At 45.4% G+C, this 26,933-nt stretch overlaps 18 non-coding genes across 18 annotated transcripts; all 18 read left to right on the forward strand.

The window, feature by feature from the left end:
• The first annotated feature begins 552 nt into the window (after positions 1 to 552).
• LOC141159640 (U2 spliceosomal RNA) lies at positions 553 to 743 on the forward strand. The gene has a single exon (XR_012249643.1). It is a non-coding gene; the product is annotated as a U2 spliceosomal RNA (small nuclear RNA).
• Positions 744 to 1,857: 1,114 nt separating this feature from the next.
• On the forward strand, positions 1,858 to 2,048 carry LOC141157853 (U2 spliceosomal RNA). Its single transcript, XR_012247891.1, has one exon. It is a non-coding gene; the product is annotated as a U2 spliceosomal RNA (small nuclear RNA).
• A 1,114-nt stretch (positions 2,049 to 3,162) lies between these two features.
• On the forward strand, positions 3,163 to 3,353 carry LOC141157854 (U2 spliceosomal RNA). Its single transcript, XR_012247892.1, has one exon. It is a non-coding gene; the product is annotated as a U2 spliceosomal RNA (small nuclear RNA).
• A 1,118-nt stretch (positions 3,354 to 4,471) lies between these two features.
• On the forward strand, positions 4,472 to 4,662 carry LOC141157855 (U2 spliceosomal RNA). The gene has a single exon (XR_012247893.1). It is a non-coding gene; the product is annotated as a U2 spliceosomal RNA (small nuclear RNA).
• A 1,121-nt stretch (positions 4,663 to 5,783) lies between these two features.
• On the forward strand, positions 5,784 to 5,974 carry LOC141157856 (U2 spliceosomal RNA). The gene has a single exon (XR_012247894.1). It is a non-coding gene; the product is annotated as a U2 spliceosomal RNA (small nuclear RNA).
• A 4,892-nt stretch (positions 5,975 to 10,866) lies between these two features.
• LOC141159727 (U2 spliceosomal RNA) lies at positions 10,867 to 11,057 on the forward strand. Its single transcript, XR_012249727.1, has one exon. It is a non-coding gene; the product is annotated as a U2 spliceosomal RNA (small nuclear RNA).
• Positions 11,058 to 12,168: 1,111 nt separating this feature from the next.
• Positions 12,169 to 12,359, forward strand: LOC141157857 (U2 spliceosomal RNA). Its single transcript, XR_012247895.1, has one exon. It is a non-coding gene; the product is annotated as a U2 spliceosomal RNA (small nuclear RNA).
• Positions 12,360 to 13,470: 1,111 nt separating this feature from the next.
• On the forward strand, positions 13,471 to 13,661 carry LOC141157858 (U2 spliceosomal RNA). The gene has a single exon (XR_012247896.1). It is a non-coding gene; the product is annotated as a U2 spliceosomal RNA (small nuclear RNA).
• Positions 13,662 to 14,777: 1,116 nt separating this feature from the next.
• Positions 14,778 to 14,968, forward strand: LOC141157859 (U2 spliceosomal RNA). Its single transcript, XR_012247897.1, has one exon. It is a non-coding gene; the product is annotated as a U2 spliceosomal RNA (small nuclear RNA).
• Positions 14,969 to 16,082: 1,114 nt separating this feature from the next.
• LOC141157861 (U2 spliceosomal RNA) lies at positions 16,083 to 16,273 on the forward strand. The gene has a single exon (XR_012247899.1). It is a non-coding gene; the product is annotated as a U2 spliceosomal RNA (small nuclear RNA).
• Positions 16,274 to 17,388: 1,115 nt separating this feature from the next.
• On the forward strand, positions 17,389 to 17,579 carry LOC141157862 (U2 spliceosomal RNA). The gene has a single exon (XR_012247900.1). It is a non-coding gene; the product is annotated as a U2 spliceosomal RNA (small nuclear RNA).
• Positions 17,580 to 18,697: 1,118 nt separating this feature from the next.
• Positions 18,698 to 18,888, forward strand: LOC141157863 (U2 spliceosomal RNA). The gene has a single exon (XR_012247901.1). It is a non-coding gene; the product is annotated as a U2 spliceosomal RNA (small nuclear RNA).
• Positions 18,889 to 20,002: 1,114 nt separating this feature from the next.
• LOC141157864 (U2 spliceosomal RNA) lies at positions 20,003 to 20,193 on the forward strand. The gene has a single exon (XR_012247902.1). It is a non-coding gene; the product is annotated as a U2 spliceosomal RNA (small nuclear RNA).
• A 1,119-nt stretch (positions 20,194 to 21,312) lies between these two features.
• Positions 21,313 to 21,503, forward strand: LOC141157865 (U2 spliceosomal RNA). The gene has a single exon (XR_012247903.1). It is a non-coding gene; the product is annotated as a U2 spliceosomal RNA (small nuclear RNA).
• Positions 21,504 to 22,615: 1,112 nt separating this feature from the next.
• On the forward strand, positions 22,616 to 22,806 carry LOC141157866 (U2 spliceosomal RNA). Its single transcript, XR_012247904.1, has one exon. It is a non-coding gene; the product is annotated as a U2 spliceosomal RNA (small nuclear RNA).
• Positions 22,807 to 23,922: 1,116 nt separating this feature from the next.
• On the forward strand, positions 23,923 to 24,113 carry LOC141157867 (U2 spliceosomal RNA). Its single transcript, XR_012247905.1, has one exon. It is a non-coding gene; the product is annotated as a U2 spliceosomal RNA (small nuclear RNA).
• A 1,116-nt stretch (positions 24,114 to 25,229) lies between these two features.
• LOC141157868 (U2 spliceosomal RNA) lies at positions 25,230 to 25,420 on the forward strand. Its single transcript, XR_012247906.1, has one exon. It is a non-coding gene; the product is annotated as a U2 spliceosomal RNA (small nuclear RNA).
• A 1,119-nt stretch (positions 25,421 to 26,539) lies between these two features.
• LOC141157869 (U2 spliceosomal RNA) lies at positions 26,540 to 26,730 on the forward strand. The gene has a single exon (XR_012247907.1). It is a non-coding gene; the product is annotated as a U2 spliceosomal RNA (small nuclear RNA).
• Positions 26,731 to 26,933: the final 203 nt, after the last annotated feature.

Below are 26,933 nucleotides of genomic sequence, written 5' to 3' on the forward strand. Positions count from 1 at the left end.
AAAAAGTTTGGTTGATTAGTCTGTGGCATTCTTTTAAACTGTTGCTTATGGCGGTCTCTGTGAGCTTCTCAGTGACATTCAGCCATCCAGGTATCCCGCTTGCAGTAGACGGAATGTGGCAATGGAACGCTGGCTGCGCGTGTCATAATAGGCTCTAAGCCTTTATATACCTGCGCACAGCAGCAGCCACCTTCAGTCTGCTGCTGGACAGCCAGCAGCAGCAGCAGGAGAGGTAATTAATCAGCAACCCTCCTGCTAAGGGTAGACAGCTGCTCGTTCCACCCCCCCCCCCGCCTTAATTGGTTCTCCTCCCTTCCAACGGTGTTGAGGCGGGTGGGAACAGCCGGGGGTTGAGGGTACTGTGCTAAAAGAGGTGGAGTTATGCAGATCTAAAACGCGTGGATTGCAGCAGCAGCAAGCCGAAAAGTGCAGGCATGTGAGGGATCTAGAGGTTGACAACATGTCTTCTTAACGGGAGTCCAGGTGGCCATCTCCACAAATGGACTTTTCAGAATCCTTGGGTGGCACCGTAGTCGGAAACCAATTCTGGTTATCGCTTCTCGGCCTTTTGGCTAAGATCAAGTGTAGTATCTGTTCTTATCAGTTTAATATCTGATACGTCCCCTATCTGGGGACCATATATTAAATGGATTTTTAGAACAGGGAGATGGAAAAAGAGCTTGCTCTGTCCACTCCACGCATTGATCTGGTATTGCAGTATCTCCAGGACCGGTGCACCCCTTCTTTAATGCAGTTTCTAAAATCAGAAAGAATTTAATTCAATGCTTTTTGTTCATTTGGCTTGTTTGTCGGATTTTGGGATGGACTCTTTGGCTTTGCTTTTCTTCTCCTCATTGGATTTTTCATGTTAAAAGTTGCAGAAGCCAGATGACAAGCTCATTTTGGTTCAACTTCAGCAACTGTGCATTGCATTGCCATGTAATGTAATGCAATGCTATCTATCTAGCTCTCCCTCTATACTTCCTTTTGGATAAACAGACATATTAGGCAAGCATTTTGGAGCTTTCACCTAAATAACTACAGGTGGTGAGATAAGCTGCACAATATAATTGACCTTTCAGTATATTGTTGCACACACACCATCTATTTAGCAAATGCCCTTGTTATCAACAGCAGCCTTTTAAACTCACCTGAGCTAACAGGTATGTGAGCTGGTTACTCTGCTGCGCTTAAAATTTCTTTTTTGGTTTGCTACAATGCCTTTTCTGAAACGTTGTCTCCCTCTGCTGGAACACTGACTTCTTTCATTTAATGCCTGCAGACTATAAAAGAGAAACCAACCCAAAAAGTTTGGTTGATTAGTCTGTGGCATTCTTTTAAACTGTTGCTTATGGCGGTCTCTGTGAGCTTCTCAGTGACATTCAGCCATCCAGGTATCCCGCCTGCAGTAGACGGAATGTGGCAATGGAACGCTGGCTGCGCGTGTCATAATAGGCTCTGAGCCTTTATATACCTGCGCACAGCAGCAGCCACCTTCAGTCTGCTGCTGGACAGCCAGCAGCAGCAGCAGCAGGAGAGGTAATTAATCAGCAACCCTCCTGCTAAGGGTAGACAGCTGCTCGTTCCACCCCCCCCCGCCTTAATTGGTTCTCCTCCCTTCCAACGGTGTTGAGGCGGGTGGGAACAGCCGGGGGTTGAGGGTACTGTGCTAAAAGAGGTGGAGTTATGCAGATCTAAAACGCGTGGATTGCAGCAGCAGCAAGCCGAAAAGTGCAGGCATGTGAGGGATCTAGAGGTTGACAGCATGTCTTCTTAACGGGAGTCCAGGTGGCCATCTCCACAAATGGACTTTTCAGAATCCTTGGGTGGCACCGTAGTCGGAAACCAATTCTGGTTATCGCTTCTCGGCCTTTTGGCTAAGATCAAGTGTAGTATCTGTTCTTATCAGTTTAATATCTGATACGTCCCCTATCTGGGGACCATATATTAAATGGATTTTTAGAACAGGGAGATGGAAAAAGAGCTTGCTCTGTCCACTCCACGCATTGACCTGGTATTGCAGTATCTCCAGGACCGGTGCACCCCTTCTTTAATGCAGTTTCTAAAATCAGAAAGAATTGAATTCAATGCTTTTTGTTCATTTGGCTTGTTTGTCGGATTTTGGGATGGACTCTTTGGCTTTGCTTTTCTTCTCCTCATTGGATTTTTCATGTTAAAAGTTGCAGAAGCCAGATGACAAGCTCATTTTGGTTCAACTTCAGCAACTGTGCATTGCATTGCCATGTAATGTAATGCAATGCTATCTATCTAGCTCTCCCTCTATACTTCCTTTTGGATAACAGACATATTAGGCAAGCATTTTGGAGCTTTCACCTAAATAACTACAGGTGGTGAGATAAGCTGCACAATATAATTGACCTTTCAGTATATTGTTGCACACACACCATCTATTTAGCAAATGCCCTTGTTATCAACAGCAGCCTTTTAAACTCACCTGAGCTAACAGGTATGTGAGCTGGTTACTCTGCTGCGCTTAAAATTTCTTTTTTGGTTTGCTACAATGCCTTTTCTGAAACGTTGTCTCCCTCTGCTGGAACACTGACTTCTTTCATTTAATGCCTGCAGACTATAAAAGAGAAACCAACCCAAAAAGTTTGGTTGATTAGTCTGTGGCATTCTTTTAAACTGTTGCTTATGGCGGTCTCTGTGAGCTTCTCAGTGACATTCAGCCATCCAGGTATCCCGCCTGCAGTAGACGGAATGTGGCAATGGAACGCTGGCTGCGCGTGTCATAATAGGCTCTGAGCCTTTATATACCTGCGCACAGCAGCAGCCACCTTCAGTCTGCTGCTGGACAGCCAGCAGCAGCAGCAGCAGGAGAGGTAATTAATCAGCAACCCTCCTGCTAAGGGTAGACAGCTGCTCGTTCCACCCCCCCCCCGCCTTAATTGGTTCTCCTCCCTTCCAACGGTGTTGAGGCGGGTGGGAACAGCCGGGGGTTGAGGGTACTGTGCTAAAAGAGGTGGAGTTATGCAGATCTAAAACGCGTGGATTGCAGCAGCAGCAAGCCGAAAAGTGCAGGCATGTGAGGGATCTAGAGGTTGACAGCATGTCTTCTTAACGGGAGTCCAGGTGGCCATCTCCACAAATGGACTTTTCAGAATCCTTGGGTGGCACCGTAGTCGGAAACCAATTCTGGTTATCGCTTCTCGGCCTTTTGGCTAAGATCAAGTGTAGTATCTGTTCTTATCAGTTTAATATCTGATACGTCCCCTATCTGGGGACCATATATTAAATGGATTTTTAGAACAGGGAGATGGAAAAAGAGCTTGCTCTGTCCACTCCACGCATTGACCTGGTATTGCAGTATCTCCAGGACCGGTGCACCCCTTCTTTAATGCAGTTTCTAAAATCAGAAAGAATTGAATTCAATGCTTTTTGTTCATTTGGCTTGTTTGTCGGATTTTGGGATGGACTCTTTGGCTTTGCTTTTCTTCTCCTCATTGGATTTTTCATGTTAAAAGTTGCAGAAGCCAGATGACAAGCTCATTTTGGTTCAACTTCAGCAACTGTGCATTGCATTGCCATGTAATGTAATGCAATGCTATCTATCTAGCTCTCCCTCTATACTTCCTTTTGGATAAACAGACATATTAGGCAAGCATTTTGGAGCTTTCACCTAAATAACTACAGGTGGTGAGATAAGCTGCACAATATAATTGACCTTTCAGTATATTGTTGCACACACACCATCTATTTAGCAAATGCCCTTGTTATCAACAGCAGCCTTTTAAACTCACCTGAGCTAACAGGTATGTGAGCTGGTTACTCTGCTGCGCTTAAAATTTCTTTTTTGGTTTGCTACAATGCCTTTTCTGAAACGTTGTCTCCCTCTGCTGGAACACTGACTTCTTTCATTTAATGCCTGCAGACTATAAAAGAGAAACCAACCCAAAAAGTTTGGTTGATTAGTCTGTGGCATTCTTTTAAACTGTTGCTTATGGCGGTCTCTGTGAGCTTCTCAGTGACATTCAGCCATCCAGGTATCCCGCCTGCAGTAGACGGAATGTGGCAATGGAACGCTGGCTGCGCGTGTCATAATAGGCTCTGAGCCTTTATATACCTGCGCACAGCAGCAGCCACCTTCAGTCTGCTGCTGGACAGCCAGCAGCAGCAGCAGCAGGAGAGGTAATTAATCAGCAACCCTCCTGCTAAGGGTAGACAGCTGCTCGTTCCACCCCCCCCCCCCCGCCTTAATTGGTTCTCCTTCCTTCCAACGGTGTTGAGGCGGGTGGGAACAGCCGGGGGTTGAGGGTACTGTGCTAAAAGAGGTGGAGTTATGCAGATCTAAAATGCGTGGATTGCAGCAGCAGCAAGCCGAAAAGTGCAGGCATGTGAGGGATCTAGAGGTTGACAGCATGTCTTCTTAACGGGAGTCCAGGTGGCCATCTCCACAAATGGACTTTTCAGAATCCTTGGGTGGCACCGTAGTCGGAAACCAATTCTGGTTATCGCTTCTCGGCCTTTTGGCTAAGATCAAGTGTAGTATCTGTTCTTATCAGTTTAATATCTGATACGTCCCCTATCTGGGGACCATATATTAAATGGATTTTTAGAACAGGGAGATGGAAAAAGAGCTTGCTCTGTCCACTCCACGCATTGACCTGGTATTGCAGTATCTCCAGGACCGGTGCACCCCTTCTTTAATGCAGTTTCTAAAATCAGAAAGAATTGAATTCAATGCTTTTTGTTCATTTGGCTTGTTTGTCGGATTTTGGGATGGACTCTTTGGCTTTGCTTTTCTTCTCCTCATTGGATTTTTCATGTTAAAAGTTGCAGAAGCCAGATGACAAGCTCATTTTGGTTCAACTTCAGCAACTGTGCATTGCATTGCCATGTAATGTAATGCAATGCTATCTATCTAGCTCTCCCTCTATACTTCCTTTTGGATAAACAGACATATTAGGCAAGCATTTTGGAGCTTTCACCTAAATAACTACAGGTGGTGAGATAAGCTGCACAATATAATTGACCTTTCAGTATATTGTTGCACACACACCATCTATTTAGCAAATGCCCTTGTTATCAACAGCAGCCTTTTAAACTCACCTGAGCTAACAGGTATGTGAGCTGGTTACTCTGCTGCGCTTAAAATTTCTTTTTTGGTTTGCTACAATGCCTTTTCTGAAACGTTGTCTCCCTCTGCTGGAACACTGACTTCTTTCATTTAATGCCTGCAGACTATAAAAGAGAAACCAACCCAAAAAGTTTGGTTGATTAGTCTGTGGCATTCTTTTAAACTGTTGCTTATGGCGGTCTCTGTGAGCTTCTCAGTGACATTCAGCCATCCAGGTATCCCGCCTGCAGTAGACGGAATGTGGCAATGGAACGCTGGCTGCGCGTGTCATAATAGGCTCTGAGCCTTTATATACCTGCGCACAGCAGCAGCCACCTTCAGTCTGCTGCTGGACAGCCAGCAGCAGCAGCAGCAGCAGGAGAGGTAATTAATCAGCAACCCTCCTGCTAAGGGTAGACAGCTGCTCGTTCCACCCCCCCCCCCCCGCCTTAATTGGTTCTCCTCCCTTCCAACGGTGTTGAGGCGGGTGGGAACAGCCGGGGGTTGAGGGTACTGTGCTAAAAGAGGTGGAGTTATGCAGATCTAAAACGTGTGGATTGCAGCAGCAGCAAGCCGAAAAGTGCAGGCATGTGAGGGATCTAGAGGTTGACAGCATGTCTTCTTAACGGGAGTCCAGGTGGCCATCTCCACAAATGGACTTTTCAGAATCCTTGGGTGGCACCGTAGTCGGAAACCAATTCTGGTTATCGCTTCTCGGCCTTTTGGCTAAGATCAAGTGTAGTATCTGTTCTTATCAGTTTAATATCTGATACGTCCCCTATCTGGGGACCATATATTAAATGGATTTTTAGAACAGGGAGATGGAAAAAGAGCTTGCTCTGTCCACTCCACGCATTGACCTGGTATTGCAGTATCTCCAGGACCGGTGCACCCCTTCTTTAATGCAGTTTCTAAAATCAGAAAGAATTGAATTCAATGCTTTTTGTTCATTTGGCTTGTTTGTCGGATTTTGGGATGGACTCTTTGGCTTTGCTTTTCTTCTCCTCATTGGATTTTTCATGTTAAAAGTTGCAGAAGCCAGATGACAAGCTCATTTTGGTTCAACTTCAGCAACTGTGCATTGCATTGCCATGTAATGTAATGCAATGCTATCTATCTAGCTCTCCCTCTATACTTCCTTTTGGATAAACAGACATATTAGGCAAGCATTTTGGAGCTTTCACCTAAATAACTACAGGTGGTGAGATAAGCTGCACAATATAATTGACCTTTCAGTATATTGTTGCACACACACCATTGTTAATGAGTTAAATCTGTGCAGATCTAAGCAGATACGTCCCTATATATTGAGACTTCGTTAAGGGGCAGCATTTATGCGGGGGCATTTATGCATATAGCATTTATGCATACTTTATCGAAGTGCCATAATTTAGCAAAGTGCCCTGGCAGTTAGAAAATGGCAGTTGGACAGGGCAGGAGACAGGTAAGACATGCAAGACAAACCAACAAACTTGCTTACAGATCATCTTTTTGGCAAACAGTATTCACCATTTGTATCTGTGCCATTTATTTTCTGGTTGCTACAATCATCCACATTCACCGTTCTCCCACAAATGCGGCACACTTCATCCATATTAATCCCTCACTCCTCTCTTCTCCTATGTACAGTTGTCATGCTCTCTTCACAATGTTATACCACGCAGATCCATTCATTCCCACCATACAACGCAGGAAACGCTCTCACAAATCACTCAATCATCTGCTCACTCTCTGTATCTTCCTTCTATTAGTCGCAGGTGATATTTCTCCCAACCCAGGACCCTCCAGTAATAATAACACTAACTCTTTCCCTGTTACATTCAGAAACCCTGCTAATCTCATTAATATTCCCTGCATATCTTCTGTCTCATTCAACTGTGCCCTTTGGAATGCGCGCTCAGCTTGTAATAAACTCTCTTACATCCATGACTTTTTCCTCTCTAATTCCCTCAACCTTCTGGCTCTCACTGAAACCTGGATCCAGCAGTCGGACACCACCGCCGCTGCAGCTCTCTCCTATGGTGGCCTACATTTCTCTCATACCCCGCGACCTGACAACAGATCAGGTGGAGGTGTTGGTCTGCTTCTTTCAACAAAATGTACTTTTCAGGTTATCCCCCCTGTACCCTCCCTTATCTTCCCGTCCTTTGAGGCCCACACAGTCAGACTCTACCGGCCCTTCTCCCTGCGAGTGGCGGTTGTCTATCGCCCCCCAGGTCCCCCCCGTCAATTCCTGGATCACTTTGCTGCCTGGCTTACAAATTTTCTATCCTGCGACATTCCCACGATAATCATGGGAGACTTTAACATCCCAATTGGCGATCCTCTTTCCCCATCTGCCACGCATCTTTTATCATTAACCTCCTCCTTCGGCCTTTCACAGCTTGCTAATTCTCCTACACATGAGGACGGGAACACATTGGACCTGATCTTCTCCCGGCTTTGCTCAGTACATGACTTTACTAACTCTCCCCTTCCACTCTCTGACCATAATCTTCTTTCATTCTCTGTCAAGAACTGTGACTCTGCTCAAGACACTCCCACCGTCCACACTTATAGAAATTTACGCGCCATTAACACCCAGAAATTTATAAAAAGGTTGCAATCATCATTGGCCCCAATCTCCTCCCTCTCATGTCCCGACTCTGCATTGAAGCATTATAACAAAATAATGCTATGCGCCCTGGATGAAGCCGCACCTCCTACACAAAGAACAATTCGGCATAGACGGCGACAACCCTGGCACACGCCTCAAACACGTCTTCTCCAGAGGTACTCCAGGTGCGCTGAACGGCTGTGGAGAAAATCAAATCTGCCCGAAGATTTCCTCCACTATAAATTTATGCTGAAAACATATAACTCTGCCCTTCACCTCTCCAAACAAACCTACTTTAACAACCTCATCATCTCACTTTCCAATAATCCTAAACGACTCTTTGACACGTTTCATTCTCTCCTCAATCAAACAGCACAGGCCCCGACCACCGACCTCAGCGCTGACGATCTGGCTAACTATTTCAAAGAAAAAATTGACCATATCCAACAGGAAATTTTCTCCCAATCCCCAAATGTTATGCATGCTCCCCCCCGCCACATTGTATCTTGCTCATTTTCTGACTTCGAACCAGTCACGGAAGATGAAGTGATCAGGCTCCTTGCATCTTCTCGCCCTACCACCTGCACCAGCGACCCTATTCCCTCACATCTCCTTCAGTCCCTTGCTCCAGCTGTCACCTCTCACCTAACTAAAATTTTCAACCTTTCCCTCTCATCTGGTATCTTTCCCTCTTCTTTTAAACACGCCAGCATACAACCATTACTTAAAAAACCATCCCTCGACCAGAACTGCACGGCCAACTACAGACCTGTTTCCAATCTTCCCTTTATCTCTAAACTCCTGGAACGCCTGGTCCACTCCCGTCTAATTCGCTATCTCTCAGACAACTCTCTTCTTGACCCTTTACAATCTGGTTTCCGCTCTTTACATTCTACTGAAACTGCCCTCACTAAAGTCTCTAATGATCTACTAACAGCTAAATCTAATGGTCACTACTCCCTGCTGATTCTCCTGGATCTCTCTGCAGCATTCGACACTGTGGATCATCAGCTCCTCCTCACTATGCTCCGCACTATTGGCCTCAAGGACACGGTTCTCTCCTGGTTCTCCTCTTATCTCTCTGACCGCTCCTTCTCTGTGTCTTTTGCCGGCTCCTCCTCCTCCCTACTTCCTCTTACTGTCGGGGTTCCTCAAGGATCAGTCCTAGGCCCCCTTCTTTTCTCCTTATACACCGCTCCTATTGGACAAACAATCAGTAGATTCGGTTTTCAGTACCATCTCTATGCTGATGACACCCAATTATACACCTCTGCTCCGGACATCACCCCTGCATTACTACAAAAGACCAGTGATTGTCTTTCTGCTGTGTCTAACATTATGTCCTCCCTCTACCTAAAACTGAATCTGTCAAAAACTGAACTACTCGTCTTTCCTCCCTCCATTAATCTACCTGTGCCCGATATTGCCATCTCCGTTTGTGGCTCAACCATTACTCCCCAGCTACAAGCCCGCTGTCTTGGGGTCATTTTTGATTCAGATCTTTCTTTCACTCCTCACATCAAATCACTCGCTCGTTCATGTCATCTACACCTCAAAAACATCTCAAGAATCAGGACTTTTCTCACCTTTGACTCGGCAAAAACTCTTACTGTCGCTCTTATTCATTCTCGTCTTGACTATTGCAACGCTCTACTAATCGGTCTCCCTCTTACTAAACTCTCCCCTCTCCAATCCGTCCTGAACGCAGCAGCCAGGATCATATTCCTCGCCAACCGCTACACCGATGCCTCTTCCCTGTGCCAGTCATTGCATTGGTTGCCCATCCAATATAGAGTTCATTTTAAACTTATCACGCTTACCCACAAAGCGCTCCATGCTTCAGTACCCCCCTACATCTCCTCCCTTGTCTCAGTCTACCACCCTACACGTGCCCTCCGTTCTGCAAATGACTTGAAACTAAAATCCTCCATAATCCGAACTTCCCACTCCCGTCTCCAAGATTTCTCGCGTGCTGCGCCAATTCTCTGGAATGTACTACCCAGGACAGTTCGATTAATTCCCAATACCCACAGTTTCAAGCGAACCCTAAAAACACATTTCTTTAGACTGGCGTATCACCTAAACACACTCTGTCCATCCCAGCTTTCCCCCATATTAAAATCTTCTTCAACTTCGGGTTCAAACCAACCATGCACATAAAAGCCTCTGTCAGGACTGCACACATACTGGCAGGCGACCAGTCCATGTATTATTATTTATCCTATTCAGTATATCAAAGCTGTATTATACAATATATGTACTTTTTACCTTTTGTGTCTCCCCCACTTCCTCATAGACTGTAAGCTTGCGAGCAGGGCCCTCACTCCGTTCGATATGAGATATGCTTATTCTGTATTGTCTGTATAAGTCCCCCCTAAAATTTGTAAAGTGCTGCGGAATATGTTGGCGCTATAAAAAATAAACTATTATTATTATTATCTATTTAGCAAATGCCCTTGTTATCAACAGCAGCCTTTTAAACTCACCTGAGCTAACAGGTATGTGAGCTGGTTACTCTGCTGCGCTTAAAATTTCTTTTTTGGTTTGCTACAATGCCTTTTCTGAAACGTTGTCTCCCTCTGCTGGAACACTGACTTCTTTCATTTAATGCCTGCAGACTATAAAAGAGAAACCAACCAAAAAAGTTTGGTTGATTAGTCTGTGGCATTCTTTTAAACTGTTGCTTATGGCGGTCTCTGTGAGCTTCTCAGTGACATTCAGCCAGCCAGGTATCCTGCCTGCAGTAGATGGAATGTGGCAATGGAACGCTGGCTGCGCGTGTCATAATAGGCTCTGAGCCTTTATATACCTGCGCACAGCAGCAGCCACCTTCAGTCTGCTGCTGGACAGCCAGCAGCAGCAGCAGCAGGAGAGGTAATTAATCAGCAACCCTCCTGCTAAGGGTAGACAGCTGCTCGTTCCACCCCCCCCCCGCCTTAATTGGTTCTCCTCCCTTCCAATGGTGTTGAGGCGGGTGGGAACAGCCGGGGGTTGAGGGTACTGTGCTAAAAGAGGTGGAGTTATGCAGATCTAAAACGCGTGGATTGCAGCAGCAGCAAGCCGAAAAGTGCAGGCATGTGAGGGATCTAGAGGTTGACAGCATGTCTTCTTAACGGGAGTCCAGGTGGCCATCTCCACAAATGGACTTTTCAGAATCCTTGGGTGGCACCGTAGTCGGAAACCAATTCTGGTTATCGCTTCTCGGCCTTTTGGCTAAGATCCAGTGTAGTATCTGTTCTTATCAGTTTAATATCTGATACGTCCCCTATCTGGGGACCATATATTAAATGGATTTTTAGAACAGGGAGATGGAAAAAGAGCTTGCTCTGTCCACTCCACGCATTGACCTGGTATTGCAGTATCTCCAGGACCGGTGCACCCCTTCTTTAATGCAGTTTCTAAAATCAGAAAGAATTGAATTCAATGCTTTTTGTTCATTTGGCTTGTTTGTCGGATTTTGGGATGGACTCTTTGGCTTTGCTTTTCTTCTCCTCATTGGATTTTTCATGTTAAAAGTTGCAGAAGCCAGATGACAAGCTCATTTTGGTTCAACTTCAGCAACTGTGCATTGCATTGCCATGTAATGTAATGCAATGCTATCTATCTAGCTCTCCCTCTATACTTCCTTTTGGATAAACAGACATATTAGGCAAGCATTTTGGAGCTTTCACCTAAATAACTACAGGTGGTGAGATAAGCTGCACAATATAATTGACCTTTCAGTATATTGTTGCACACACACCATCTATTTAGCAAATGCCCTTGTTATCAACAGCAGCCTTTTAAACTCACCTGAGCTAACAGGTATGTGAGCTGGTTACTCTGCTGCGCTTAAAATTTCTTTTTTGGTTTGCTACAAGGCCTTTTCTGAAACGTTGTCTCCCTCTGCTGGAACACTGACTTCCTTCATTTAATGCCTGCAGACTATAAAAGAGAAACTAACCCAAAAAGTTTGGTTGATTAGTCTGTGGCATTCTTTTAAACTGTTGCTTATGGCGGTCTCTGTGAGCTTCTCAGTGACATTCAGCCATCCAGGTATCCCGCCTGCAGTAGACGGAATGTGGCAATGGAACGCTGGCTGCGCGTGTCATAATAGGCTCTGAGCCTTTATATACCTGCGCACAGCAGCAGCCACCTTCAGTCTGCTGCTGGACAGCCAGCAGCAGCAGCAGGAGAGGTAATTAATCAGCAACCCTCCTGCTAAGGGTAGACAGCTGCTCGTTCCACCCCCCCCCGCCTTAATTGGTTCTCCTCCCTTCCAACGGTGTTGAGGCGGGTGGGAACAGCCGGGGGTTGAGGGTACTGTGCTAAAAGAGGTGGAGTTATGCAGATCTAAAACGCGTGGATTGCAGCAGCAGCAAGCCGAAAAGTGCAGGCATGTGAGGGATCTAGAGGTTGACAGCATGTCTTCTTAACGGGAGTCCAGGTGGCCATCTCCACAAATGGACTTTTCAGAATCCTTGGGTGGCACCGTAGTCGGAAACCAATTCTGGTTATCGCTTCTCGGCCTTTTGGCTAAGATCAAGTGTAGTATCTGTTCTTATCAGTTTAATATCTGATACGTCCCCTATCTGGGGACCATATATTAAATGGATTTTTAGAACAGGGAGATGGAAAAAGAGCTTGCTCTGTCCACTCCACGCATTGACCTGGTATTGCAGTATCTCCAGGACCGGTGCACCCCTTCTTTAATGCAGTTTCTAAAATCAGAAAGAATTGAATTCAATGCTTTTTGTTCATTTGGCTTGTTTGTCGGATTTTGGGATGGACTCTTTGGCTTTGCTTTTCTTCTCCTCATTGGATTTTTCATGTTAAAAGTTGCAGAAGCCAGATGACAAGCTCATTTTGGTTCAACTTCAGCAACTGTGCATTGCATTGCCATGTAATGTAATGCAATGCTATCTATCTAGCTCTCCCTCTATACTTCCTTTTGGATAAACAGACATATTAGGCAAGCATTTTGGAGCTTTCACCTAAATAACTACAGGTGGTGAGATAAGCTGCACAATATAATTGACCTTTCAGTATATTGTTGCACACACACCATCTATTTAGCAAATGCCCTTGTTATCAACAGCAGCCTTTTAAACTCACCTGAGCTAACAGGTATGTGAGCTGGTTACTCTGCTGCGCTTAAAATTTCTTTTTTGGTTTGCTACAAGGCCTTTTCTGAAACGTTGTCTCCCTCTGCTGGAACACTGACTTCCTTCATTTAATGCCTGCAGACTATAAAAGAGAAACTAACCCAAAAAGTTTGGTTGATTAGTCTGTGGCATTCTTTTAAACTGTTGCTTATGGCGGTCTCTGTGAGCTTCTCAGTGACATTCAGCCATCCAGGTATCCCGCCTGCAGTAGACGGAATGTGGCAATGGAACGCTGGCTGCGCGTGTCATAATAGGCTCTGAGCCTTTATATACCTGCGCACAGCAGCAGCCACCTTCAGTCTGCTGCTGGACAGCCAGCAGCAGCAGCAGGAGAGGTAATTAATCAGCAACCCTCCTGCTAAGGGTAGACAGCTGCTCGTTCCACCCCCCCCCGCCTTAATTGGTTCTCCTCCCTTCCAACGGTGTTGAGGCGGGTGGGAACAGCCGGGGGTTGAGGGTACTGTGCTAAAAGAGGTGGAGTTATGCAGATCTAAAACGCGTGGATTGCAGCAGCAGCAAGCCGAAAAGTGCAGGCATGTGAGGGATCTAGAGGTTGACAGCATGTCTTCTTAACGGGAGTCCAGGTGGCCATCTCCACAAATGGACTTTTCAGAATCCTTGGGTGGCACCGTAGTCGGAAACCAATTCTGGTTATCGCTTCTCGGCCTTTTGGCTAAGATCAAGTGTAGTATCTGTTCTTATCAGTTTAATATCTGATACGTCCCCTATCTGGGGACCATATATTAAATGGATTTTTAGAACAGGGAGATGGAAAAAGAGCTTGCTCTGTCCACTCCACGCATTGACCTGGTATTGCAGTATCTCCAGGACCGGTGCACCCCTTCTTTAATGCAGTTTCTAAAATCAGAAAGAATTGAATTCAATGCTTTTTGTTCATTTGGCTTGTTTGTCGGATTTTGGGATGGACTCTTTGGCTTTGCTTTTCTTCTCCTCATTGGATTTTTCATGTTAAAAGATGCAGAAGCCAGATGACAAGCTCATTTTGGTTCAACTTCAGCAACTGTGCATTGCATTGCCCTGTAATGTAATGCAATGCTATCTATCTAGCTCTCCCTCTATACTTCCTTTTGGATAAACAGACATATTAGGCAAGCATTTTGGAGCTTTCACCTAAATAACTACAGTTGGTGAGATAAGCTGCACAATATAATTGACCTTTCAGTATATTGTTGCACACACACCATCTATTTAGCAAATGCCCTTGTTATCAACAGCAGCCTTTTAAACTCACCTGAGCTAACAGGTATGTGAGCTGGTTACTCTGCTGCGCTTAAAATTTCTTTTTTGGTTTGCTACAATGCCTTTTCTGAAACGTTGTCTCCCTCTGCTGGAACACTGACTTCTTTCATTTAATGCCTGCAGACTATAAAAGAGAAACCAACCCAAAAAGTTTGGTTGATTAGTCTGTGGCATTCTTTTAAACTGTTGCTTATGGCGGTCTCTGTGAGCTTCTCAGTGACATTCAGCCATCCAGGTATCCCGCCTGCAGTAGACGGAATGTGGCAATGGAACGCTGGCTGCGCGTGTCATAATAGGCTCTGAGCCTTTATATACCTGCGCACAGCAGCAGCCACCTTCAGTCTGCTGCTGGACAGCCAGCAGCAGCAGCAGCAGGAGAGGTAATTAATCAGCAACCCTCCTGCTAAGGGTAGACAGCTGCTCGTTCCACCCCCCCCCCCGCCTTAATTGGTTCTCCTCCCTTCCAACGGTGTTGAGGCGGGTGGGAACAGCCGGGGGTTGAGGGTACTGTGCTAAAAGAGGTGGAGTTATGCAGATCTAAAACGCGTGGATTGCAGCAGCAGCAAGCCGAAAAGTGCAGGCATGTGAGGGATCTAGAGGTTGACAGCATGTCTTCTTAACGGGAGTCCAGGTGGCCATCTCCACAAATGGACTTTTCAGAATCCTTGGGTGGCACCGTAGTCGGAAACCAATTCTGGTTATCGCTTCTCGGCCTTTTGGCTAAGATCAAGTGTAGTATCTGTTCTTATCAGTTTAATATCTGATACGTCCCCTATCTGGGGACCATATATTAAATGGATTTTTAGAACAGGGAGATGGAAAAAGAGCTTGCTCTGTCCACTCCACGCATTGACCTGGTATTGCAGTATCTCCAGGACCGGTGCACCCCTTCTTTAATGCAGTTTCTAAAATCAGAAAGAATTGAATTCAATGCTTTTTGTTCATTTGGCTTGTTTGTCGGATTTTGGGATGGACTCTGGCTTTGCTTTTCTTCTCCTCATTGGATTTTTCATGTTAAAAGTTGCAGAAGCCAGATGACAAGCTCATTTTGGTTCAACTTCAGCAACTGTGCATTGCATTGCCATGTAATGTAATGCAATGCTATCTATCTAGCTCTCCCTCTATACTTTCATTTGGATAAACAGACATATTAGGCAAGCATTTTGGAGCTTTCACCTAAATAACTACAGGTGGTGAGATAAGCTGCACAATATAATTGACCTTTCAGTATATTGTTGCACACACACCATCTATTTAGCAAATGCCCTTGTTATCAACAGCAGCCTTTTAAACTCACCTGAGCTAACAGGTATGTGAGCTGGTTACTCTGCTGCGCTTAAAATTTCTTTTTTGGTTTGCTACAATGCCTTTTCTGAAACGTTGTCTCCCTCTGCTGGAACACTGACTTCTTTCATTTAATGCCTGCAGACTATAAAAGAGAAACCAACCCAAAAAGTTTGGTTGATTAGTCTGTGGCATTCTTTTAAACTGTTGCTTATGGCGGTCTCTGTGAGCTTCTCAGTGACATTCAGCCATCCAGGTATCCCGCCTGCAGTAGACGGAATGTGGCAATGGAACGCTGGCTGCGCGTGTCATAATAGGCTCTGAGCCTTTATATACCTGCGCACAGCAGCAGCCACCTTCAGTCTGCTGCTGGACAGCCAGCAGCAGCAGCAGCAGGAGAGGTAATTAATCAGCAACCCTCCTGCTAAGGGTAGACAGCTGCTCGTTCCACCCCCCCCCCCGCCTTAATTGGTTCTCCTCCCTTCCAACGGTGTTGAGGCGGGTGGGAACAGCCGGGGGTTGAGGGTACTGTGCTAAAAGAGGTGGAGTTATGCAGATCTAAAAGGCGTGGATTGCAGCAGCAGCAAGCCGAAAAGTGCAGGCATGTGAGGGATCTAGAGGTTGACAGCATGTCTTCTTAACGGGAGTCCAGGTGGCCATCTCCACAAATGGACTTTTCAGAATCCTTGGGTGGCACCGTAGTCGGAAACCAATTCTGGTTATCGCTTCTCGGCCTTTTGGCTAAGATCAAGTGTAGTATCTGTTCTTATCAGTTTAATATCTGATACGTCCCCTATCTGGGGACCATATATTAAATGGATTTTTAGAACAGGGAGATGGAAAAAGAGCTTGCTCTGTCCACTCCACGCATTGACCTGGTATTGCAGTATCTCCAGGACCGGTGCACCCCTTCTTTAATGCAGTTTCTAAAATCAGAAAGAATTGAATTCAATGCTTTTTGTTCATTTGGCTTGTTTGTCGGATTTTGGGATGGACTCTGGCTTTGCTTTTCTTCTCCTCATTGGATTTTTCATGTTAAAAGTTGCAGAAGCCAGATGACAAGCTCATTTTGGTTCAACTTCAGCAACTGTGCATTGCATTGCCATGTAATGTAATGCAATGCTATCTATCTAGCTCTCCCTCTATACTTCCTTTTGGATAAACAGACATATTAGGCAAGCATTTTGGAGCTTTCACCTAAATAACTACAGGTGGTGAGATAAGCTGCACAATATAATTGACCTTTCAGTATATTGTTGCACACACACCATCTATTTAGCAAATGCCCTTGTTATCAACAGCAGCCTTTTAAACTCACTTGAGCTAACAGGTATGTGAGCTGGTTACTCTGCTGCGCTTAAAATTTCTTTTTTGGTTTGCTACAATGCCTTTTCTGAAACGTTGTCTCACTCTGCTGGAACACTGACTTCTTTCATTTAATGCCTGCAGACTATAAAAGAGAAACCAACCCAAAAAGTTTGGTTGATTAGTCTGTGGCATTCTTTTAAACTGTTGCTTATGGCGGTCTCTGTGAGCTTCTCAGTGACATTCAGCCATCCAGGTATCCCGCCTGCAGTAGACGGAATGTGGCAATGGAACGCTGGCTGCGCGTGTCATAATAGGCTCTGAGCCTTTATATACCTGCGCACAGCAGCAGCCACCTTCAGTCTGCTGCTGGACAGCCAGCAGCAGCAGCAGCAGGAGAGGTAATTAATCAGCAACCCTCCTGCTAAGGGTAGACAGCTGCTCGTTCCACCCCCCACCCCCGCCTTAATTGGTTCTCCTCCCTTCCAACGGTGTTGAGGCGGGTGGGAACAGCCGGGGGTTGAGGGTACTGTGCTAAAAGAGGTGGAGTTATGCAGATCTAAAACGCGTGGATTGCAGCAGCAGCAAGCCGAAAAGTGCAGGCATGTGAGGGATCTAGAGGTTGACAGCATGTCTTCTTAACGGGAGTCCAGGTGGCCATCTCCACAAATGGACTTTTCAGAATCCTTGGGTGGCACCGTAGTCGGAAACCAATTCTGGTTATCGCTTCTCGGCCTTTTGGCTAAGATCAAGTGTAGTATCTGTTCTTATCAGTTTAATATCTGATACGTCCCCTATCTGGGGACCATATATTAAATGGATTTTTAGAACAGGGAGATGGAAAAAGAGCTTGCTCTGTCCACTCCACGCATTGACCTGGTATTGCAGTATCTCCAGGACCGGTGCACCCCTTCTTTAATGCAGTTTCTAAAATCAGAAAGAATTGAATTCAATGCTTTTTGTTCATTTGGCTTGTTTGTCGGATTTTGGGATGGACTCTTTGGCTTTGCTTTTCTTCTCCTCATTGGATTTTTCATGTTAAAAGTTGCAGAAGCCAGATGACAAGCTCATTTTGGTTCAACTTCAGCAACTGTGCATTGCATTGCCATGTAATGTAATGCAATGCTATCTATCTAGCTCTCCCTCTATACTTCCTTTTGGATAAACAGACATATTAGGCAAGCATTTTGGAGCTTTCACCTAAATAACTACAGGTGGTGAGATAAGCTGCACAATATAATTGACCTTTCAGTATATTGTTGCACACACACCATCTATTTAGCAAATGCCCTTGTTATCAACAGCAGCTTTTTAAACTCACCTGAGCTAACAGGTATGTGAGCTGGTTACTCTGCTGCGCTTAAAATTTCTTTTTTGGTTTGCTACAATGCCTTTTCTGAAACGTTGTCTCCCTCTGCTGGAACACTGACTTCTTTCATTTAATGCCTGCAGACTATAAAAGAGAAACCAACCCAAAAAGTTTGGTTGATTAGTCTGTGGCATTCTTTTAAACTGTTGCTTATGGCGGTCTCTGTGAGCTTCTCAGTGACATTCAGCCATCCAGGTATCCCGCCTGCAGTAGACGGAATGTGGCAATGGAACGCTGGCTGCGCGTGTCATAATAGGCTCTGAGCCTTTATATACCTGCGAACAGCAGCAGCCACCTTCAGTCTGCTGCTGGACAGCCAGCAGCAGCAGCAGCAGCAGGAGAGGTAATTAATCAGCAACCCTCCTGCTAAGGGTAGACAGCTGCTCGTTCCACCCCCCCCCCGCCTTAATTGGTTCTCCTCCCTTCCAACGGTGTTGAGGCGGGTGGGAACAGTCGGGGGTTGAGGGTACTGTGCTAAAAGAGGTGGAGTTATGCAGATCTAAAACGCGTGGATTGCAGCAGCAGCAAGCCGAAAAGTGCAGGCATGTGAGGGATCTAGAGGTTGACAGCATGTCTTCTTAACGGGAGTCCAGGTGGCCATCTCCACAAATGGACTTTTCAGAATCCTTGGGTGGCACCGTAGTCGGAAACCAATTCTGGTTATCGCTTCTCGGCCTTTTGGCTAAGATCAAGTGTAGTATCTGTTCTTATCAGTTTAATATCTGATACGTCCCCTATCTGGGGACCATATATTAAATGGATTTTTAGAACAGGGAGATGGAAAAAGAGCTTGCTCTGTCCACTCCACGCATTGACCTGGTATTGCAGTATCTCCAGGACCGGTGCACCCCTTCTTTAATGCAGTTTCTAAAATCAGAAAGAATTGAATTCAATGCTTTTTGTTCATTTGGCTTGTTTGTCGGATTTTGGGATGGACTCTTTGGCTTTGCTTTTCTTCTCATTGGATTTTTCATGTTAAAAGTTGCAGAATCCAGATGACAAGCTCATTTTGGTTCAACTTCAGCAACTGTGCATTGCATTGCCATGTAATGTAATGCAATGCTATCTATCTAGCTCTCCATCTATACTTCCTTTTGGATAAACAGACATATTAGGCAAGCATTTTGGAGCTTTCACCTAAATAACTACAGGTGGTGAGATAAGCTGCACAATATAATTGACCTTTCAGTATATTGTTGCACACACACCATCTATTTAGAAAATGCCCTTGTTATCAACAGCAGCCTTTTAAACTCACCTGAGCTAACAGGTATGTGAGTTGGTTACTCTGCTGCGCTTAAAATTTCTTTTTTGGTTTGCTACAATGCCTTTTCTGAAACGTTGTCTCCCTCTGCTGGAACACTGACTTCTTTCATTTAATGCCTGCAGACTATAAAAGAGAAACCAACCAAAAAAGTTTGGTTGATTAGTCTGTGGCATTCTTTTAAACTGTTGCTTATGGCGGTCTCTGTGAGCTTCTCAGTGACATTCAGCCATCCAGGTATCCCGCTTGCAGTAGACGGAATGTGGCAATGGAACGCTGGCTGCGCGTGTCATAATAGGCTCTGAGCCTTTATATACCTGCGCACAGCAGCAGCCACCTTCAGTCTGCTGCTGGACAGCCAGCAGCAGCAGCAGCAGGAGAGGTAATTAATCAGCAACCCTCCTGCTAAGGGTAGACAGCTGCTCGTTCCACCCCCCACCCCCGCCTTAATTGGTTCTCCTCCCTTCCAACGGTGTTGAGGCGGGTGGGAACAGCCGGGGGTTGAGGGTACTGTGCTAAAAGAGGTGGAGTTATGCAGATCTAAAACGCGTGGATTGCAGCAGCAGCAAGCCGAAAAGTGCAGGCATGTGAGGGATCTAGAGGTTGACAGCATGTCTTCTTAACGGGAGTCCAGGTGGCCATCTCCACAAATGGACTTTTCAGAATCCTTGGGTGGCACCGTAGTCGGAAACCAATTCTGGTTATCGCTTCTCGGCCTTTTGGCTAAGATCAAGTGTAGTATCTGTTCTTATCAGTTTAATATCTGATACGTCCCCTATCTGGGGACCATATATTAAATGGATTTTTAGAACAGGGAGATGGAAAAAGAGCTTGCTCTGTCCACTCCACGCATTGACCTGGTATTGCAGTATCTCCAGGACCGGTGCACCCCTTCTTTAATGCAGTTTCTAAAATCAGAAAGAATTGAATTCAATGCTTTTTGTTCATTTGGCTTGTTTGTCGGATTTTGGGATGGACTCTTTGGCTTTGCTTTTCTTCTCCTCATTGGATTTTTCATGTTAAAAGTTGCAGAAGCCAGATGACAAGCTCATTTTGGTTCAACTTCAGCAACTGTGCATTGCATTGCCATGTAATGTAATGCAATGCTATCTATCTAGCTCTCCCTCTATACTTCCTTTTGGATAAACAGACATATTAGGCAAGCATTTTGGAGCTTTCACCTAAATAACTACAGGTGGTGAGATAAGCTGCACAATATAATTGACCTTTCAGTATATTGTTGCACACACACCATCTATTTAGCAAATGCCCTTGTTATCAACAGCAGCCTTTTAAACTCACCTGAGCTAACAGGTATGTGAGCTGGTTACTCTGCTGCGCTTAAAATTTCTTTTTTGGTTTGCTACAATGCCTTTTCTGAAACGTTGTCTCCCTCTGCTGGAACACTGACTTCTTTCATTTAATGCCTGCAGACTATAAAAGAGAAACCAACCCAAAAAGTTTGGTTGATTAGTCTGTGGCATTCTTTTAAACTGTTGCTTATGGCGGTCTCTGTGAGCTTCTCAGTGACATTCAGCCATCCAGGTATCCCGCCTGCAGTAGACGGAATGTGGCAATGGAACGCTGGCTGCGCGTGTCATAATAGGCTCTGAGCCTTTATATACCTGCGCACAGCAGCAGCCACCTTCAGTCTGCTGCTGGACAGCCAGCAGCAGCAGCAGCAGCAGGAGAGGTAATTAATCAGCAACCCTCCTGCTAAGGGTAGACAGCTGCTCGTTCCACCCCCCCCCCCGCCTTAATTGGTTCTCCTCCCTTCCAACGGTGTTGAGGCGGGTGGGAACAGTCGGGGGTTGAGGGTACTGTGCTAAAAGAGGTGGAGTTATGCAGATCTAAAACGCGTGGATTGCAGCAGCAGCAAGCCGAAAAGTGCAGGCATGTGAGGGATCTAGAGGTTGACAGCATGTCTTCTTAACGGGAGTCCAGGTGGCCATCTCCACAAATGGACTTTTCAGAATCCTTGGGTGGCACCGTAGTCGGAAACCAATTCTGGTTATCGCTTCTCGGCCTTTTGGCTAAGATCAAGTGTAGTATCTGTTCTTATCAGTTTAATATCTGATACGTCCCCTATCTGGGGACCATATATTAAATGGATTTTTAGAACAGGGAGATGGAAAAAGAGCTTGCTCTGTCCACTCCACGCATTGACCTGGTATTGCAGTATCTCCAGGACCGGTGCACCCCTTCTTTAATGCAGTTTCTAAAATCAGAAAGAATTGAATTCAATGCTTTTTGTTCATTTGGCTTGTTTGTCGGATTTTGGGATGGACTCTTTGGCTTTGCTTTTCTTCTCATTGGATTTTTCATGTTAAAAGTTGCAGAAGCCAGATGACAAGCTCATTTTGGTTCAACTTCAGCAACTGTGCATTGCATTGCCATGTAATGTAATGCAATGCTATCTATCTAGCTCTCCCTCTATACTTCCTTTTGGATAAACAGACATATTAGGCAAGCATTTTGGAGCTTTCACCTAAATAACTACAGGTGGTGAGATAAGCTGCACAATATAATTGACCTTTCAGTATATTGTTGCACACACACCATCTATTTAGCAAATGCCCTTGTTATCAACAGCAGCCTTTTAAACTCACCTGAGCTAACAGGTATGTGAGCTGGTTACTCTGCTGCGCTTAAAATTTCTTTTTTGGTTTGCTACAATGCCTTTTCTGAAACGTTGTCTCCCTCTGCTGGAACACTGACTTCTTTCATTTAATGCCTGCAGACTATAAAAGAGAAACCAACCCAAAAAGTTTGGTTGATTAGTCTGTGGCATTCTTTTAAACTGTTGCTTATGGCGGTCTCTGTGAGCTTCTCAGTGACATTCAGCCATCCAGGTATCCCGCCTGCAGTAGACGGAATGTGGCAATGGAACGCTGGCTGCGCGTGTCATAATAGGCTCTGAGCCTTTATATACCTGCGCACAGCAGCAGCCACCTTCAGTCTGCTGCTGGACAGCCAGCAGCAGCAGCAGCAGGAGAGGTAATTAATCAGCAACCCTCCTGCTAAGGGTAGACAGCTGCTCGTTCCACCCCCCCCCCGCCTTAATTGGTTCTCCTCCCTTCCAACGGTGTTGAGGCGGGTGGGAACAGCCGGGGGTTGAGGGTACTGTGCTAAAAGAGGTGGAGTTATGCAGATCTAAAACGCGTGGATTGCAGCAGCAGCAAGCCGAAAAGTGCAGGCATGTGAGGGATCTAGAGGTTGACAGCATGTCTTCTTAACGGGAGTCCAGGTGGCCATCTCCACAAATGGACTTTTCAGAATCCTTGGGTGGCACCGTAGTCGGAAACCAATTCTGGTTATCGCTTCTCGGCCTTTTGGCTAAGATCAAGTGTAGTATCTGTTCTTATCAGTTTAATATCTGATACGTCCCCTATCTGGGGACCATATATTAAATGGATTTTTAGAACAGGGAGATGGAAAAAGAGCTTGCTCTGTCCACTCCACGCATTGACCTGGTATTGCAGTATCTCCAGGACCGGTGCACCCCTTCTTTAATGCAGTTTCTAAAATCAGAAAGAATTGAATTCAATGCTTTTTGTTCATTTGGCTTGTTTGTCGGATTTTGGGATGGACTCTTTGGCTTTGCTTTTCTTCTCCTCATTGGATTTTTCATGTTAAAAGTTGCAGAAGCCAGATGACAAGCTCATTTTGGTTCAACTTCAGCAACTGTGCATTGCATTGCCATGTAATGTAATGCAATGCTATCTATCTAGCTCTCCCTCTATACTTCCTTTTGGATAAACAGACATATTAGGCAAGCATTTTGGAGCTTTCACCTAAATAACTACAGGTGGTGAGATAAGCTGCACAATATAATTGACCTTTCAGTATATTGTTGCACACACACCATCTATTTAGCAAATGCCCTTGTTATCAACAGCAGCCTTTTAAACTCACCTGAGCTAACAGGTATGTGAGCTGGTTACTCTGCTGCGCTTAAAATTTCTTTATTGGTTTGCTACAATGCCTTTTCTGAAACGTTGTCTCCCTCTGCTGGAACACTGACTTCTTTCATTTAATGCCTGCAGACTATAAAAGAGAAACCAACCCAAAAAGTTTGGTTGATTAGTCTGTGACATTCTTTTAAACTGTTGCTTATGGCGGTCTCTGTGAGCTTCTCAGTGACATTCAGCCATCCAGGTATCCCGCCTGCAGTAGACGGAATGTGGCAATGGAACGCTGGCTGCGCGTGTCATAATAGGCTCTGAGCCTTTATATACCTGCGCACAGCAACAGCCACCTTCAGTCTGCTGCTGGACAGCCAGCAGCAGCAGCAGCAGGAGAGGTAATTAATCAGCAACCCTCCTGCTAAGGGTAGACAGCTGCTCGTTCCACCCCCCCCCCCGCCTTAATTGGTTCTCCTCCCTTCCAACGGTGTTGAGGCGGGTGGGAACAGCCGGGGGTTGAGGGTACTGTGCTAAAAGAGGTGGAGTTATGCAGATCTAAAACGCGTGGATTGCAGCAGCAGCAAGCCGAAAAGTGCAGGCATGTGAGGGATCTAGAGGTTGACAGCATGTCTTCTTAACGGGAGTCCAGGTGGCCATCTCCACAAATGGACTTTTCAGAATCCTTGGGTGGCACCGTAGTCGGAAACCAATTCTGGTTATCGCTTCTCGGCCTTTTGGCTAAGATCAAGTGTAGTATCTGTTCTTATCAGTTTAATATCTGATACGTCCCCTATCTGGGGACCATATATTAAATGGATTTTTAGAACAGGGAGATGGAAAAAGAGCTTGCTCTGTCCACTCCACGCATTGACCTGGTATTGCAGTATCTCCAGGACCGGTGCACCCCTTCTTTAATGCAGTTTCTAAAATCAGAAAGAATTGAATTCAATGCTTTTTGTTCATTTGGCTTGTTTGTCGGATTTTGGGATGGACTCTTTGGCTTTGCTTTTCTTCTCCTCATTGGATTTTTCATGTTAAAAGTTGCAGAAGCCAGATGACAAGCTCATTTTGGTTCAACTTCAGCAACTGTGCATTGCATTGCCATGTAATGTAATGCAATGCTATCTATCTAGCTCTCCCTCTATACTTCCTTTTGGATAAACAGACATATTAGGCAAGCATTTTGGAGCTTTCACCTAAATAACTACAGGTGGTGAGATAAGCTGCACAATATAATTGACCTTTCAGTATATTGTTGCACACACACCATCTATTTAGCAAATGCCCTTGTTATCAACAGCAGCCTTTTAAACTCACCTGAGCTAACAGGTATGTGCGCTGGTTACTCTGCTGCGCTTAAAATTTCTTTTTTGGTTTGCTACAATGCCTTTTCTGAAACGTTGTCTCCCTCTGCTGGAACACTGACCTCTTTCATTTAATGCCTGCAGACTATAAAAGAGAAACCAACCCAAAAAGTTTGCTTGATTAGTCTGTGGCATTCTTTTAAACTGTTGCTTATGGCGGTCTCTGTGAGCTTCTCAGTGACATTCAGCCATCCAGGTATCCCGCCTGCAGTAGACGGAATGTGGCAATGGAACGCTGGCTGCACGTGTCATAATAGGCTCTGAGCCTTTATATACCTGCGCACAGCAGCAGCCACCTTCAGTCTGCTGCTGGACAGCCAGCAGCAGCAGCAGCAGGAGAGGTAATTAATCAGCAACCCTCCTGCTAAGGGTAGACAGCTGCTGGTTCCACCCCCCCCCCCGCCTTAATTGGTTCTCCTCCCTTCCAACGGTGTTGAGGCGGGTGGGAACAGCCGGGGGTTGAGGGTACTGTGCTAAAAGAGGTGGAGTTATGCAGATCTAAAACGCGTGGATTGCAGCAGTAGCAAGCCGAAAAGTGCAGGCATGTGAGGGATCTAGAGGTTGACAGCATGTCTTCTTAACGGGAGTCCAGGTGGCCATCTCCACAAATGGACTTTTCAGAATCCTTGGGTGGCACCGTAGTCGGAAACCAATTCTGGTTATCGCTTCTCGGCCTTTTGGCTAAGATCAAGTGTAGTATCTGTTCTTATCAGTTTAATATCTGATACGTCCCCTATCTGGGGACCATATATTAAATGGATTTTTAGAACAGGGAGATGGAAAAAGAGCTTGCTCTGTCCACTCCACGCATTGACCTGGTATTGCAGTATCTCCAGGACCGGTGCACCCCTTCTTTAATGCAGTTTCTAAAATCAGAAAGAATTGAATTCAATGCTTTTTGTTCATTTGGCTTGTTTGTCGGATTTTGGGATGGACTCTTTGGCTTTGCTTTTCTTCTCCTCATTGGATTTTTCATGTTAAAAGTTGCAGAAGCCAGATGACAAGCTCATTTTGGTTCAACTTCAGCAACTGTGCATTGCATTGCCATGTAATGTAATGCAATGCTATCTATCTAGCTCTCCCTCTATACTTCCTTTTGGATAAACAGACATATTAGGCAAGCATTTTGGAGCTTTCACCTAAATAACTACAGGTGGTGAGATAAGCTGCACAATATAATTGACCTTTCAGTATATTGTTGCACACACACCATCTATTTAGCAAATGCCCTTGTTATCAACAGCAGCCTTTTAAACTCACCTGAGCTAACAGGTATGTGAGCTGGTTACTCTGCTGCGCTTAAAATTTCTTTATTGGTTTGCTACAATGCCTTTTCTGAAACGTTGTCTCCCTCTGCTGGAACACTGACTTCTTTCATTTAATGCCTGCAGACTATAAAAGAGAAACCAACCCAAAAAGTTTGGTTGATTAGTCTGTGACATTCTTTTAAACTGTTGCTTATGGCGGTCTCTGTGAGCTTCTCAGTGACATTCAGCCATCCAGGTATCCCGCCTGCAGTAGACGGAATGTGGCAATGGAACGCTGGCTGCGCGTGTCATAATAGGCTCTGAGCCTTTATATACCTGCGCACAGCAGCAGCCACCTTCAGTCTGCTGCTGGACAGCCAGCAGCAGCAGCAGCAGGAGAGGTAATTAATCAGCAACCCTCCTGCTAAGGGTAGACAGCTGCTCGTTCCACCCCCCCCCCCCCCGCCTTAATTGGTTCTCCTCCCTTCCAACGGTGTTGAGGCGGGTGGGAACAGCCGGGGGTTGAGGGTACTGTGCTAAAAGAGGTGGAGTTATGCAGATCTAAAACGCGTGGATTGCAGCAGCAGCAAGCCGAAAAGTGCAGGCATGTGAGGGATCTAGAGGTTGACAGCATGTCTTCTTAACGGGAGTCCAGGTGGCCATCTCCACAAATGGACTTTTCAGAATCCTTGGGTGGCACCGTAGTCGGAAACCAATTCTGGTTATCGCTTCTCGGCCTTTTGGCTAAGATCAAGTGTAGTATCTGTTCTTATCAGTTTAATATCTGATACGTCCCCTATCTGGGGACCATATATTAAATGGATTTTTAGAACAGGGAGATGGAAAAAGAGCTTGCTCTGTCCACTCCACGCATTGACCTGGTATTGCAGTATCTCCAGGACCGGTGCACCCCTTCTTTAATGCAGTTTCTAAAATCAGAAAGAATTGAATTCAATGCTTTTTGTTCATTTGGCTTGTTTGTCGGATTTTGGGATGGACTCTTTGGCTTTGCTTTTCTTCTCCTCATTGGATTTTTCATGTTAAAAGTTGCAGAAGCCAGATGACAAGCTCATTTTGGTTCAACTTCAGCAACTGTGCATTGCATTGCCATGTAATGT

The sequence above is a fragment of the Phyllobates terribilis genome, unplaced genomic scaffold (assembly GCF_046119375.1).
Source record: "Phyllobates terribilis strain yellow unplaced genomic scaffold, ASM4611937v1 Scaffold_8__6_contigs__length_399053987, whole genome shotgun sequence".
NCBI classification, from domain to species: Eukaryota; Metazoa; Chordata; class Amphibia; order Anura; family Dendrobatidae; genus Phyllobates; species Phyllobates terribilis.